We start from the raw sequence: 15341 nt of genomic DNA, 5'->3' as shown, positions 1-15341 counted from the left end.
ACTGATTTTAATTTTGGTAATCCAAAGTATTCCCACACATAATAGAGATATATATTTTATCATATAGGAATGTAAGCAAGGTTTGCCATTTTTATGTTTTAGTCCAGTGTTATGTCTGTTTGGACTTCTTGTGGTCAATTTGCAGTCTACAAATTATTTGTAATTAGGCCCGTGGCTGAATCTAGTTGATGATCCCTGTCATACAGGGTCAGAGGCTGTGAGGTGTTGCCTCACTTTGTTTTTTAAAAACTATTTTTGCCGCTTGCCTGAGTGACCCGAGTTGTGAGTTCCATGCAACCATCGCTCGATAAGATACTGTGCATTACCCTGAGTGCATTCCAGATTTGGGGACTGTGAAGTAACCCCTGGTGTTATGTCTGGTGGCTTAAGTACTGTGTCAGCTGTATGTAAGTGAATTATACAAACTATTTGGAATTTTCAACAGTATGTTTCTTACAAGAGTGATGTGGTCAATCTCATCTACTTTGCGCAATGAGAGACATTGTGTTGTATTTTCAACATTCATTCTTGCTATTTTGACAGGGTACTTTTTACTTTGATATAACATTTAGTTCAGCTTGACATGTTTGAGTTACAATGATGTTTCTGTGATAGTCGGTCTATAGTTGTTGGTCATTAGGAATGCACATTTGACTGAGAAATTCCAATCAATCTTATACATTTTATGACTGGGCTCAGTCACAGCATAGACTGACATTGATTCTGCATCTTGTAAGTGTTCCATAGAAGCTAATCTCCATATGATGGCAGTTGTCATAACTGGAAATCTGTTCAATGCAATGTCCACTTTGTAACACAGGGTGGCAGTGTTGGATCAATTCAATGCATTTCTACTAACGTAACCAGTTTCTGCATACTGGTAGTCTTGGAGAGCTTTCTGATCAGTGAGAATGTCTGCTGATTTTAAAAAATGACAAATAATTTGTGCCTTATATCATGACCACATCAGTAGGGTGGAGATGGAGTGTGTGAGTGCACGTAACACACCACACACAACCCTCTCTCCCCCTCCTTCTGTTGACTACAGCAGGCTTTCACAGCTCCTTGACAATGCAATGTTATTGGCTTAGAGAGACCACATGACCAGTGGAGATGTTGGCCGATTGGTTTCCCTGGCAACAGCTCTGAGACCACAGACAGGATGTGACAGAGGAGGGAGACAGTGATAGACTAAGCAAAAGTCATGTCTGTCAATCCCATGTAATCAAACTTGTGGGTCCCTGTCAAATGATCAAATTCCTTTTGTCAGGATTTACTTGTTTTTGGACCGAAAGCAAACACATTCCAAACTAGACTTAAGCAATGCATGTCATTCAATTTTTTTTTGTGGATAGTTGAAAGTGTTGAAAGATTTTCCTTCTCAGTAGTGAAGGTACCTCCTCTACATCCTTCTCATTTTATAGATGTTTCATAGGCAATAATGTCTTGGAGGAGAACAGGCAGGGTTTCATAGGCAATAATGTCTTGGAGGAGAACAGGCAGGGTTTCATAGGCAATAATGTCTTGGAAGAGAACAGGCAGGGTTTCATAGGTGTTAGCAGTTGATGTTAGTTACTCTTCAATAATACAGGCCCCAAAGCAAATCAGGGGGGAGGAAAATAGGTTTATTAAAAGAGAAGAAATCATGTGGGGAGGTAGATGTTCATTCTCCCCTGTCCTCAGTGATTCTCCCTTGTCCCCTGTCCTCAGTGATACCTGTGTGATTCTCTCCACAGAACAAAGCGCAGGGTGTAATTTATAACCCACAGCCCTAGCCAATGGTTGACCAATTATAATTCCTTGCAGTAAAATTGGGCCTATGGCAAAATAACAAGTGTCCTATATTAAACTCAATGTACAGACGATTCAGACCAATGAAAACGTGGCACACGTAGCTATGAGTCCAGGACTGATAGTACTACACAGATTATAAACATGTTGAACTGAAAACCTTTAGTCTTCTTGTCCTCTGCGTTGTGTATTATCTTAAAATATTCTTACATAGGCATGACATCTTGGAGAACGGGCAGGGTTTCATAGGCATGGCATCTATGAGAACGGGCAGGGTTTCATAGGTATGACCTCTATGAGAACGGGCAGGGTTTCATAGGCATGACCTCTATGAGAACGGGCAGGGTTTCATAGGTATGACCTCTATGAGAACAGGCAGGGTTTCATAGGCATGACCTCTATGAGAACGGGCAGGGTTTAATAGGCATGACCTCTAGGGTTTCGTGCAGAATGGAGGATGCAAATGGAAGTCAGTGGTCGGCTCTCACTGCATGATCACACTTCTGATAATCTGTCTGCTGCACTTGGTGACTGGTTCCTGTTCTCATTTCACAGTTTCCTGTTTCAGACAAGGAAGTTGACTCAAGACTCACAGTTGCAGACAGAGAAAGACCGAACAGCAGTATCCCTCCCCAAGTTTTAAAAACAACTGAAAACAGAATTCTTCACCAACCTTATATTTCTTGCACTCGTACCTGAACTTCTCTTTTCTTCCTGGCACAGATTCTGCTGATAACTGCTAATTTTAAGAAGAGTCTACTCTCAATGATTGTGATATGTGGTTGGTTTACCCTACTAAATATGTTTGAATGCACTGACCGTGAGTCATTCTGGCTAAGCATCTGCTAAATGACTCCAACCACTGGGCAGGGTAGCCTAGTGGTTAGAGCGTTGGACTAGTAACCGGAAGGTTGCAAGTTCAAACCCCCGAGCTGACAAGGTACAGATCTGTCGTTCTGCCCCTGAACAGGCAGTTAATCCACTGTTCCTAGGCCGTCATTGAAAATAAGAATTTGTTCTTAACTGACTTGCCTAGTTAAATAAAGGGAAAAATATACAAAATGAAATGGCAGCACCCTGCATTAAGTTCTTCAGAAGTGACACAGACACACACACACAAACAATGTAGCTGTTGACAGATCCATTACTAGCAGAGAGAACAGAGTCTAGTCCTTTCGTTCACTGTGTTCCTCCACTCTCTGGCAGGGTCCAGGCCTCGTTTGTTCTAATTAAGAACATTCTTCACTTCATACCCTCACCCTACCCTCTTCCACAATGCACCACCGGCCAGCTCCAACAAGCCCTGGTCAGGCCCTCTCTGTACGCAGCCTGCCTCTGTTCTGTACCAACAGACATCCATCCATCTTCCAGGTCAGCACACCTGTCACTACCACGCCAGTTTTCTCTCTTTCTCTCTGTTCTTCTCCCTCTTTGTTCTGCAGGAGGAGTTCTGAATTTAGAGAGGTAGTGTGTTGGCTAAGCATAATAAATAAATACAATTGTGAGGGATAAAAAAGTAATATGCTACATGAAAGCAGAATTTGTATGAACAGAAATATTTAGTAGACTAATTATTATGCAGTAGTCTAGGCAGGAGAGTTTGTCAGGTTCCAGACAAGGAATTTGTGGGTAATGAAGATTAGAAAGTGTTGATCGAGATTAAAATGAGCAGGCCATTCTTACTGTTGTTTTACCACCCACTGTGCTGGTCTCATGATTTCTGCATGACCGTGCTTTTGTTCTCGGGCTTGGGGTGGGCAGCACAGAGCTTCCATTCACCGAGGCTGTTTGTTGTCAATCTCCGTCCCCCAGTCAAGCGCAAAAACCAAAAATATTGTTGGGCCACTGGTCCACACATTACAGTATTCACTAAACACATCGACTCAGAGCTGATGGCTCGTCTGGCATTTAAGGCCTGAACAGCGCCTAACCGGCAGCTTTGTCTCCCAGGCTGTATGCCGCCAAGACCATACCGGAAAAAACACTTCTCATCTGTGGTAGGCTAAGTGAATAACGTGATGCGCCTCCTCCTGTAATATTTTATTTTATAAGGGTGGGGACAAGTTTACCATTGAAGCTGCTTCACTCAACTCTGCCTCATGCCTTACACCAATACATAGTTTAGTTAGCTTCTTAGCTATCTGTAAAAGGTGTTAGTGTTATTAGCCTTAGCCTATTTAGCTAACTTGAACCAGATAATCTCCCACTGCCACGATGGACATCAAACATTGGCTCCGCCAAAGTATCCAAACAAAGCCGAAGGAGAGCAATGAGCAGCAGCAGCATCAAACCACCGAGGCCGCCGCCAAGCCCATTAGTGATGATGCTGCCGAGCTCCAGCTAGCTCCGCGTGCAGAGCCTTCCCCCTCTTTCACAAGCTCTGCCAGGATAATGGCTCCGCAGCCCATTCCACCTCCGACTGTTCCTGACGATCTTGGAACAGAGGAGCCAGCCCCGGTTAGCCTAGAATCCTACCCTAGCTGTAGGTTTTCTGTCCAAAAACATTTGTTTAATAGCAACTGGTTCATAGGAAGAGAGTGTCTGGAATATTTGGTTACTGCAGATGCAAAACAAATTCTCCCATGTCGAAAGTTCTGTGTTGGGTCCAATGTTAATGCAGACAAGGCCTTCACCAAATCTGGGTGTTCTAACTGGAAGAATGCTATTGATACAATCGATTCACTAGGCATGCATAATAGTAGAGAGAATGATTTATTTCAGATTTTATTTTTTTCATTACATTCCGAGTGGGTCAGAATACACTCAGTTACATACACTCAGTTAGTATTTGGTAGAATTGCCTTTAAATTGTTTAACTTGGGTAAAACGTTTTGGGTAGCCTTCCACAAGCTTCCCACAATAGGTTAGGTGAATTTTGGCCCATTCCTCCTGACAGAGCTGGTATACAGTAACTGAGTCAGGTTTGTAGGCCTCCTTGCTTGCACAGCCTTTTTCAGTTCTGCCCACAAATGTTCTATAGGATTGAAGTCAGGGCTTTGTGATGGCCACTCCAATACCTTGACTTTGTTGTCCTTAAAGCCATTTTGCCACAACTTTGGAAGTATGCTTGGGGTCATTGTCCATTTGGAAGACCCATTTGCGACCAAGCTTTAACTTCCTGACTGATGTCTTGAGATGTTACTTCAATATATCACATAATTTTCCTCCTTCATGATGCCATCTTCGGCTTGCAAGACTCCCCCTTTTTCCTCCAAACATAACGATGGTCATTATCGCCAAACAGTTCTATTTTTGTTTCATCAGACCAGAGGACATTTCTCCAAAAGTACGATCTTTGTCCCCATGTGCAGTTGCAAACCGTAGCCTGGCTTTTTTATGGAGGTTTTGGAGCAGTGGCTTCTTCCTTACTGAGCGGCCTTTCAGGTTATGTCGATATAGGACTCGTTTTACTGTGGATATTGATACTTTTGTACCTGTTTCTTCTAGCATCTTCACAAAGTCCTTTGCTGTTGTTCTGGGATTGATTTTCACTTTTCGCACCCAAGTACGTTCATCTCTAAGAGACAGAACGCATCGCCTTCCTGAGCAGTATGATGAGTGCGTGGTCCCATGGTGTTTATACTTGCGTACTATTGTTTGTACAGATGGACGTGGTACCTTCAGGCGTTTGGAAATTGCTCCCAAGGATGAACCAGACTTGTGGAGGTTTACACATTTTTTTGAGGTCTTGGCTGATTTCTTTTGATTTTCCCATGATGTCACTGAGTTTGAAGGTAGGCCTTGAAATACATCCACAGGTGGTTTGTTAACAAGAACAAGAATTTAACAAGAAATTTGTGAAGTAGTTGAAAAACAAGTTTTAATGACTCCAACCTCAATGTATGTAAACTTCTGACTTCAACTGTATATATATATTACACAAGCAAGACAGTCTACACACGAAATCTACACATTGCATTGGGACAAAACTAGCAGCATTTTGTGTGAAAATCCGGAACTGCAGGACACTTCATGTTTTGTGGATAAAATAAAAATGTACAGAGATCCATTCCTGACAGGCTGATCAGATTATCTTTCAGCCTCAGAGCTTGATAAGATTTAATAGCAGCTTCAGAGGCTGATAATTCAGGATGCTGCTTTCTTGTCTGTTTCATGAGTAATGGAGTAATGGAGGCATATTAGCAGTCCAAGTGCCTTATAGGCTGATACATACATATGATATGAGTGGGTGAGCTCCATTCCTGCCATCTGATCAGATTCAATAGCAGCCTCAGAGGCTCATAAATCATGATGCTGCCATTTATGGTTCCATGTTGACTCAATTAACCACATCCCTCCTCTTTGCCGTAGTAAACTGTTGGGGAATAATCAGAATTGGTTGGTAACATAGGTAAGATGTTTTATATTCATCATATGTTTGTAAGTTACTTCTCATCAGAATGTTTATTTTTGTATAATACTGTGGCCGGGTTGCAGTTATCTGTTCTCTGTCAGGACTAAGTTACTTGGGCCGGAGAGAGGGGAGAGGTCAAGCGTGGATCTCTTGGCTCCACAATGTCTGTGTGCCAGTCAATGTGTCTCTGTGATCTTGTCAAGATAGGGTGGATGTGATATATGCCTGTTGATATGAGGATTTGTTTTATGGTTCTGAGTTTGAGAAAATAACATAGTTTAGGAGACAAAGCTGAACAATACATTATGCCCAATGCTGTCTGGCTATGTGTGTCTTTGCTATAAAGGATCTCAGTTGCAATGTGTAAGGGACTCTCAGAGAATTAATTTGTCGACACTGAATTGATCTGAGAGTCAGAGGGTTGTGATGGAGCTCATATAATTAAAGATGGACTTTATGATAACTCTGACTTGTGTGTGGTTTGCTCTCATGATTTGGTAAATACAGGAAAAAGTCCACGACAAAACTCTTGCATATTGTGTCATTCTTAATCCCCCAGTGGGTCAGAAGTTTACATACACTCAATTAATATTTGGTACTAAAGTTCTACAATGAAAGGCAATGTAGTATTATTTAGGTTTAGCTGTGTATGACCTGTATGTCTCATCTCTCTCTGCCTGGGTGTAACTGTATGCACTTTGTCCCTTCAGTCACTCCATACCAAAAGCTAGAGCTCCTCTACTTCACTGAGCCTGGGGTTCCGGAATTCTAAAGGAGTCCTACAGGAATCCAGTCTACTTACAGCTCCTGCAAGACTGGGTTTATTTGATTTGAACCAGTCCAGTCTATTGTTGATTTAGGGACAATGTTAATGAGGAAATCTGATGATTAAGATTTGGAATTCTGCCAACCCTTTTTATTGTGAGACACTTAAAAATATATATATTTCCCTGTTTATATCATGGAACAAAAGTATAACATAAAGAAAGGGTGTGTGTGTGTCTTTAAATAACACATTCCCTGCATAGTGCACTGCTAGTCCTGGCCATTGGTAGTGGGAATAGAGTGCCATTTCAGATGTACATACTCATTGCCGGCATGTTTATGTAGTAGAAGGATGCCATGGCAACCAAGACTGGTCCTGAACCGGAAGACTAACATGTCAATCCGCATGTTGATGAAGGTTCTTCTGAGATAGGCACTGCTCAGATGTCTTAATCAGGTCATGCCCAGTTGTTTGGGAGTTGAGGTGTTTTGCAGATGAAACCATGAAATGCCCATCTCAAGTCAGCCCTCTAGAACAAGCTTGATGTCTACTCTAGGGGGTATGCTCTTTTAAGAGCATCTTTCAGAATGTTGCAGAAAGAAATGTAATGCATAGAATAATATACGATGCCACCCTTTTGTATAATAGATGGTTAGTCCACGTTGTACATTCTTACAATATATATATATTTTTAAATATTTTATTTTTGCATTTTCCAATGAAGAACATTCAAAACAAAAGTGAAAAGATATTAGACAACGATAGGACAAAATGACAGTAACAGACGAACGTAACAAAAATAAATTATAATTATAGTTATATAAACAAACATACAATAATTTAAAATTTAAAATGTAAAAAATGTTAAATGTAAAAATAACGAGACATTGGATCACCTGCCGTAGGCTACATAATATACATTACGTGTGAAACATTATGTGAGGATTATATATAGATTCAATCAATGAGATGTGGGGGGAGATTCTCCATATAGTCAATAAAAGGTTGCCAAATTCTGTAAAATGTCTTTAACTTATTCCTCAAGCGGTAAGTGATTCTCTCCAAAGGGATACAACTATTAACTTCCGAAAGCCACATTGCAACTGGCAGGGAGGAATCCAATTTCCATTTCAAGGCAATACATTTCTTGGCAATCGCTAGCAATATTTCTGTTAGCTTTATAGTATGGCTTTGCCTAAGATTGGTGTTAGTAAAGTTACCCAGTAGACAGACCTCCGGGTCTAAAGGGAATGCAACCCCGTGATTTGAGGATATGGTATCGCATACCCCCTGCCAGAAACCGTGTAGTTTTGAACACTGCCAAGTGGAATGGAGGAATGTTCCTTCATCTGAGCCACATCTAAAACATAGGGAGGAGATATCTGGGTTGAACCTGTGCAGTCTAGATGGGGTGATATAGAGCTGATGGAGGAAATTAAACTGGATCAGTCTGTATCTGGAGTTCAATGTGGATGTAACCCCATCCCTGCATAGGTCACTCCATAGATCCTGATCAAGATCAATAGACATATCTTTCTCCCATCTAAGTCGGGGTTTATCTAGCCCAGGCAGTGTTAGTCCTGACATAAGAGCATCGTATACACGGGAAATGGTCTTGAACAGTGGTTGGTCTGCGTGGCAGAGTTGTTCAATAGGTGACATCTTAGGTAGGTTCCATTGTCCCTTGAGAGTCACCCTAATAAAGTTTCGTAGTTGTAGGTAGCTAAAGAAGTCCCTGTTAGGCAAGTGTTATTTCTGTTTCAGCTGATCAAAAGACATAAGAACTCCCTCCTCGTAACAATGTTCCAGAAGAGTGATCCCCTTATCAGACCATGGTCTAAAGTTACTATTCTGGAAAAACATAGGGATCAATCTATTGTTCCATAAAGGGGTTTTAGGGGAAAGGAATCCCCCTCGTCCGAACAGCTCATGCAGTTTTCACCATGCCAGGACAGAATGTATGATTAAAGTGTTGTCTGTGATGGTTTTTATAGATTTTCTGTCCCATTTGTAAAACAAATCTGCCCCAGTATCATCATTTACCTCAAGCTTTTCAATGTTCAACCATGAGGGAGATGGACCATTGTCAAACCTCTGAGCCAGAAACCTAGACTGTGCAGCCCAGTAGTACATTCTAAAATTGGGGAGGTTTAAGCCCCCTTGACTGTAATCAAGGGTCAGTTTATCCAGGCCAACCCTAGGGGTTTTGCCGTGCCAGATAAACCGTCTGGTCAGCTTGTCGAGAGAGGAAAAAAATGCTGCGGGAACAGGGATAGGGAGAGATTGAAACAGATATAGAAACCTGGGCAGGACATTCATTTTAATTACATTGATTCTACCCAGTAGAGTGAGAGGTAAGTCCATCCATTTACAAAGGTCAGCCTACACCTTTTCCAACAAACTGGCCAGATTGAGTTTATAGAGGTTGTTCAGATTACCATCCACCATTGTGCCCAAATATGTGAAGCCCATAGGTGACCATCTAAAAGGAAACTTGTGCTTGATGGTATGATGGTCAAAGACAGACAACGGTAAGATTTCGCTTTTATCAAGATTGACCTTATATCCAGAGAAATAACTATAACACTGTAGTAGGATCTGCAAGTGAGAGAGGGAGTGTTCTGGGTTTGTTAGGAATAAGATAAGGTCGTCCGCAAAGAGTGATAATTTATGGGTATGGGGGCCCACCTCAAAGCCATGTATGTCAGGGCACGTTCTAATAGCCTCAGCCAACGGTTCGATGGCGAGGGCAAAGAGGTGGGGGCTAATTGGGAAACCTTGTCTGTTCCCCCTATAAAGAGAGAAAGAGGAGGAAGTAATCCCATTGGTAGCAATCCTAGCTTTAGGAGATTTGTAGAGTGATTTTATCAAATTTACAAACATGGTACCTAAACCGAACTTTTCCAAGATGCGAAAGAGGTATGGCCATTCAACCCTATCAAATGCCTTTTCAGTGTCGAGGGAGACTGCGACACCAGGTATTTTGTTTTTGTTAGCAAGGTGAATTATATCAAAGAACCTTCTGAGATTATTGGAGGACAATCTATTAATTATGAAGCCAATCTGATCTGGGTTGACCAACAGGGGAAGACATGACTCCAGTCTCTTAGATAGCATCTTGGTGACCAGTTTACAATCTGTGTTAACGAGAGAGATTGGTCTATAGGAGGCGCACTTTAGCGGGTTTTTCCCTTTCTTGTGGATTACAGTAATCACTGCTTGAGAGAAGGACTCTGGAAAGCAGTTGTCTTCTCTGGCTTTTTTAAGTACTTCCATAAGGTAGGGGACCAACAGCTCCCTAAATTCTTTATAGAACTCTGGAGGGAAGCCATCCTCCCCAGGAGATTTATTAGAAGGTAAGGATTTAATGGCCTCCAACAATTCAGGGACTGAGAAGTGTTCACTCAGGCGCTCGCTGTCTTCCCCTGACAGGCATGGGAGGTTGAGAGAGGAGAGAAAGGAGTCTATCTCTGATAGATCATCGCTTGATTGGGAAGTGTAGAGGTCTTCATAGTATTTCTTAAAAGTATTATTAATTTCAGTAGGGTCGAAAGATATCTCTTTAGTGAGAGTTTCTATGGCATTAATTGTCCTCTTACTTTCCTCTGCTTTCAGTTGCCATGCCAATACTTTGTGAGCTTTCTCTCCAAGCTCATAATAACGCTGTTTTGATTTAGTGATGGCCCTCTCAGCTTGATATGTGTTCAGAATATTATATTTAAGTTTTTTATTTACCAAAAGCCTGTATAGATCTTTAGTCGGGCCTCTTTGGTAGGTTCTCTCTAGCTCTGAGATTTCAGATTCAAGAGCACTCAGTTCCGCACCGTGTTTTTTCTTCAGCCCTTTAGTATAGGAAATAATCTGTCCCCTCAGATAGGCCTTCAATGTGTCCCAAAGAATGAAGCTGTCAGGAGCAGAGGGTTTGTTTGTCAAAGTAAAAATATTGATCTGCTCTTTGATGAATGCACAAAATTCAGGTTGCTTTAGAAGTGTAGAATTTAGTCTCCATCTATATGCTCCATTTACCTTGGTAGGAATGGAGATTGATAATACCAGAGGAGAATGGTCACTAAGCAATCTGGGGAGATACTCGACATCTAACACTCTATGAAACAGTTGTGTCGAAAGTAAAAAGTGATCTATGCGTGTGTGTGTCTTGTGTGGGTGTGAATAAAAACAGTAGTCCCTATCCTGTGGGTGCAACTGTCTCCAGATGTCTAGTAAATTGAGATCTTTCATGAATGACATGGTGAGCTTGCCGGCTTTGGTAAGAAGTGAGGGTTTATCAGAAGACCTATCAAGAACTGTATCTAAGCAAAAATTAAAATCTCCTCCAACCAGTAGCCATCCTGGTGGTGCTTGAGCAACCTGAAGGAAGACATTCTGAATAAACATATGGTCATCGAAGTTAGGAGCATAAATATTCAATAGGGTCCAAGACTCTGAAAACATATGCCCCTGCACCAAAACAAACCTGCCAGAGGGATCAGAGATGTGTTGTTGATGCAGAAGGGGATGTGTCTACTTAGCAAAATTGCAGTTCCTCTTGCTTTGGAGTTAAAAGAGGATGCAAAAACTTGTCTTACCCATTCCCTCTTCAATTTCTTGTGTTCACTGGCTGTAAGATGTGTTTCTTGTAAAAACACAATGTCAGCCTTTAATTTCTTAAGGTATGTATAGACTCTTTTCCTTTTAATCGGGCTGTTAAGACCTTTTACGTTGAATGTGACATATTTTAGTGGATTAAGCATAGGTTGGGTTTCAAATATGTAACTGAATAGAAATGTATCATAGGCAGATAATTAGGAAATGTTTCAACTTTGGTTTGAGCACAAAAGTGACCTGTGTGTCTCTTTAGGAGGGAAAAAATAAACATAGAAAAAGGAAGAAAAAAATAATAAAAATCCCACCCACCCCGATTGTCAGACTAGAACAACAGTCCCAACAATCAAACATGAATACACTTGTAGAGATACGTTGCTGCTCGCTTTCCATCTTGCTCTTACTAGCTAAATCTTGGCGTAAACTAAAACCTGCGAGCTCTCTAAAATGAAAACAAACGTTGTGAATAGATATTTATGGCTGAATATTTACTGCCCACGGTAAGGGCTGCTTGAGTCTCTTTACGAAAGATTAACATAAATGAGGAGGAAAGCAGTGGGCCTAAACCCACTTATTGCTTCGCCCAGTAGATATGGACTAAACCAAAATATACTCTCCTGTAAATGTAATAGAACTCACACCGGGAAGATACGGTTAGTTGAAAATGTACAGATCAATTAAAGTGACCGGGAGATGCCAGCAGTTCAATCCGGATAAGAGAAAACAAACTAACTGCATTTTATCCCCCAGAGAGACCGTCCTGGCTCAGACTCAGACGTTGCTCAGTTCTTTGAGAAAAGTGTGCACTTCTCCCGGTGTGTTGAAGAGATGGCTTCGGCCTTTGTATTGAACTTTCATCCGCGCAGGGTGGATGAGGTAGCCGGTGATGTTCTTCTCCTTCAGTGCTTTGGCGGCAGGTCTGAACTGCTTGCGGCGTCTGGCGAGGTCCGCGCTCATATCCGGGAAAGGGCTGACCCTCTTCCCATCGATGGCGATGTCCCCTTTGGCTCTTGCGAGTTGCAGTATCTTCTCTCTGTCTTGGAAACGGAGGAACCTGATCAGGACGGCTCGTGGGGGCTCATCTGGCCGGGGTTTCGGCGCTGATGTTCTGTGGGCGCGTTCGATTTCCAGCGGCTTGGTGAAGTTGGTTATGCCTAGGACCTCCGGGATCCATTGAGTGAAGAAACGGACCGGGTCACGGCCCTCGCTGTCTTCTTTCAATCCCACCACACGGATATTACTACGTCTACTCTGGTTCTCCATCTGATCTAATTTGTTTTTGAGGTAGGCATTGTCCTTTTGCAGTTGTGTCAAGACCTGGTCATGTCTAGCGATGGTATCTTCAACTGTGCTAATGCGCAGCTCTGCCTCAGTCGTTCTCAAAAGGAGATCATTCATGGAGGATTTCAGGTCGTCAATGGAAGAATGGAGTTCAGCCGATTTCTTATCGATTTTCAGAGAAAGACCTTTGTTACCATCCTGAATTTCCCGGAGGAGAGTAGCCAGCATGTCGGCAGGCTCGCAAGAGGCTGTTGAGAGCAACAGTCTGGAACTGTCGTCTGAGTTATGAGGGCTAATGCTAATCTTGCTAGCTGTAGCGTTATCGTTATCTTGGGAATCAACGACGTTTTGGTCGTCCTTCTTGCCTCTCGGTCGGAGGTCCATGGCTCTTTGGGAAGGTAAATACTTGACAATTTATCAGCCGATGTTAGAATATTGTTTCAACGTTGTTATTTAGGTAAAAATAGAATAACTTTGAAGAGCTCGGTTTGTCAACGTCTGCTCAGCTCCGCGGCATCACGTGTCTCCCTCTCTTACAGTATTTCTATCTGTATTCTGCATGTTGTGTTTCACTTAATATTCCCTAATTAATTTGTGCTTAAACCATACTGTCAGATAGTAATCAGTTTTACATACCAGATGATCCTAAAGGGACCTCATCTCATTCATGATTATCATGCACTAAATATCTATGGACTGTAGCAGCACAGCTGCAAGAAGTAGGGGTGCTGAGGGTACTGCATCACTCGATGAGAATTCAGAATAAGAAAAACATTTTCCACAAGAGTAGTGCACTGGGCCTTTACTCGTCCTGGGCCTTTATTAGTCCTAGGCCTTTACTAGTCCTGGGCCTTTACTAGTCCTGGGCCTTTATAAGTCCTGGGCCTTTACTAGTCCTGGGCCTTTATTAGTCCTGGGCCTTTACTCGTCCTGGGCCTTTATTAGTCCTGGGCCTTTATTAGTCCTGGGTCTTTACTAGTCCTGGGCCTTTACTAGTCCTGGGCCTTTACACATCCTGGGCCTTTACTAGTCCTGGGCCTTTATTAGTATTAGTCCTGGGCCTTTACTAGTGCTGGGCCTTTACTAGTCCTGGGTCTTTACTAGTCCTGGTCCTTTACTAGTCCTGGGCCTTTATTAGTCCTGGGCCTTTACTAGTCCTGGGTCTTTACTAGTCCTGGTCCTTTATTAGTCCTGGGCCTTTACTAGTCCTGGGTCTTTACTAGTCCTGGTCCTTTATTAGTCCTGGGCCTTTACTAGTCCTGTCTTTACTAGTCCTGGGCCTTTTTCTAGTCCTGCCTTTCTAATCCTGCCTTTACTAGTCCTGGGCCTTTACTAGTCCTGGGCCTTTTTCTAGTCCTGCCTTTACTAGTCCTGGGCCTTTTTCTAGTCCTGCCTTTACTAATCCTGCCTCTACTAGTCCTGGGGCTTTACTCATCCTGGGCCTTTACTCGTCCTGGGCCTTTACTAGTCCTGGGCCTTTACTAGTCCTGGGCCTTTACTAGTCCTGGGCCTTTACTCGTCCTGGGCCTTTACTCGTCCTGATTTTAGACATTTCTGCTGACTTATTAAAAACACAAAACTGAAATGTCACATTTAAATAAGTATTCAAACCCTTTACTCAGTACTTTGTTGAAGCACCTTTGGCAGCTATTACAGCCTTGAGTCTTCTTGGGTATGATGCTACAAGCTTGGCACCTGTATTTGGAGAGTTTCTCCCATTCTTCTCTGCAGATCCTCTCAAGCTCTGTCCGGTTGGATGGGGAGCGTCGCGGCACAACTACATTCAGGTCTTTCCAGAGATGTTCGATCTGGCTCAAATCCGGGCTTTGGCTGGGCCACTCAAGGACATTCAGACACTTGTTCCTGAAGCCACTTCTGCGTTGTCTTGGCTGTGTGCTTAGGGTCATTGTCCTGGTGGAAGGTGAATCTTTGCCCCTGTCTGTAGTCCTGAGAGCTCTAGAGCAGGTTTTGATCAAGGATCTCTCTGTACTTTGCTCTGTTCATCTTTCCCTCAATACTAACTAGTCTCCCAGTCCCTGCCACTCAAAAACAACGTGATGCTGTCGCCACCATGCTTCACCGTAGGGACAGTGCCAGGTTTCCTCCAGACATGAAGCTTGGCATTCAGGCCAAAGAGTTCAATCTTGGTTTCATCAGACCAGATACTCTTTTTCTCAAGGTCTGAGAGTCCTTTAGGTGCCTTTTGGCAAACTCCAAGTGGGCTGTCATGTGCATTTTACTGAGGAGTGGCTTCTGTCTGGCCACTCTACCATAAAAGCCTGATTGGTGGAGTGCTTCAGATATGGTTGTTCTTCTGGAAGGTTCTCCCATCTCCCCAGAGGAACTCTGGAGCTCTGTCAGAGTGCTCTTCTCCCCCGATTGCTCAATTTGGCCAGGTGGCTAGATCTAGGAAGAGTCTTGGTGGTTCCAAACTTCTTCCATTTAAGAATGATTGAGGCCACTGTGTTCTTGGGGATCTTCAATGCTATATTAAGTTTTTGGTACCCTTCCCCAGATCTGTGCCTTGACACAATCCTGTCTCGGAGC

This window comes from Oncorhynchus keta, chromosome 31, assembly GCF_023373465.1.
Source record: "Oncorhynchus keta strain PuntledgeMale-10-30-2019 chromosome 31, Oket_V2, whole genome shotgun sequence".
NCBI classification, from domain to species: domain Eukaryota; kingdom Metazoa; phylum Chordata; class Actinopteri; order Salmoniformes; family Salmonidae; genus Oncorhynchus; species Oncorhynchus keta.
The sequence above is the reverse complement of the archived record's forward strand: the minus strand, read 5'-3'. Positions refer to the sequence as shown.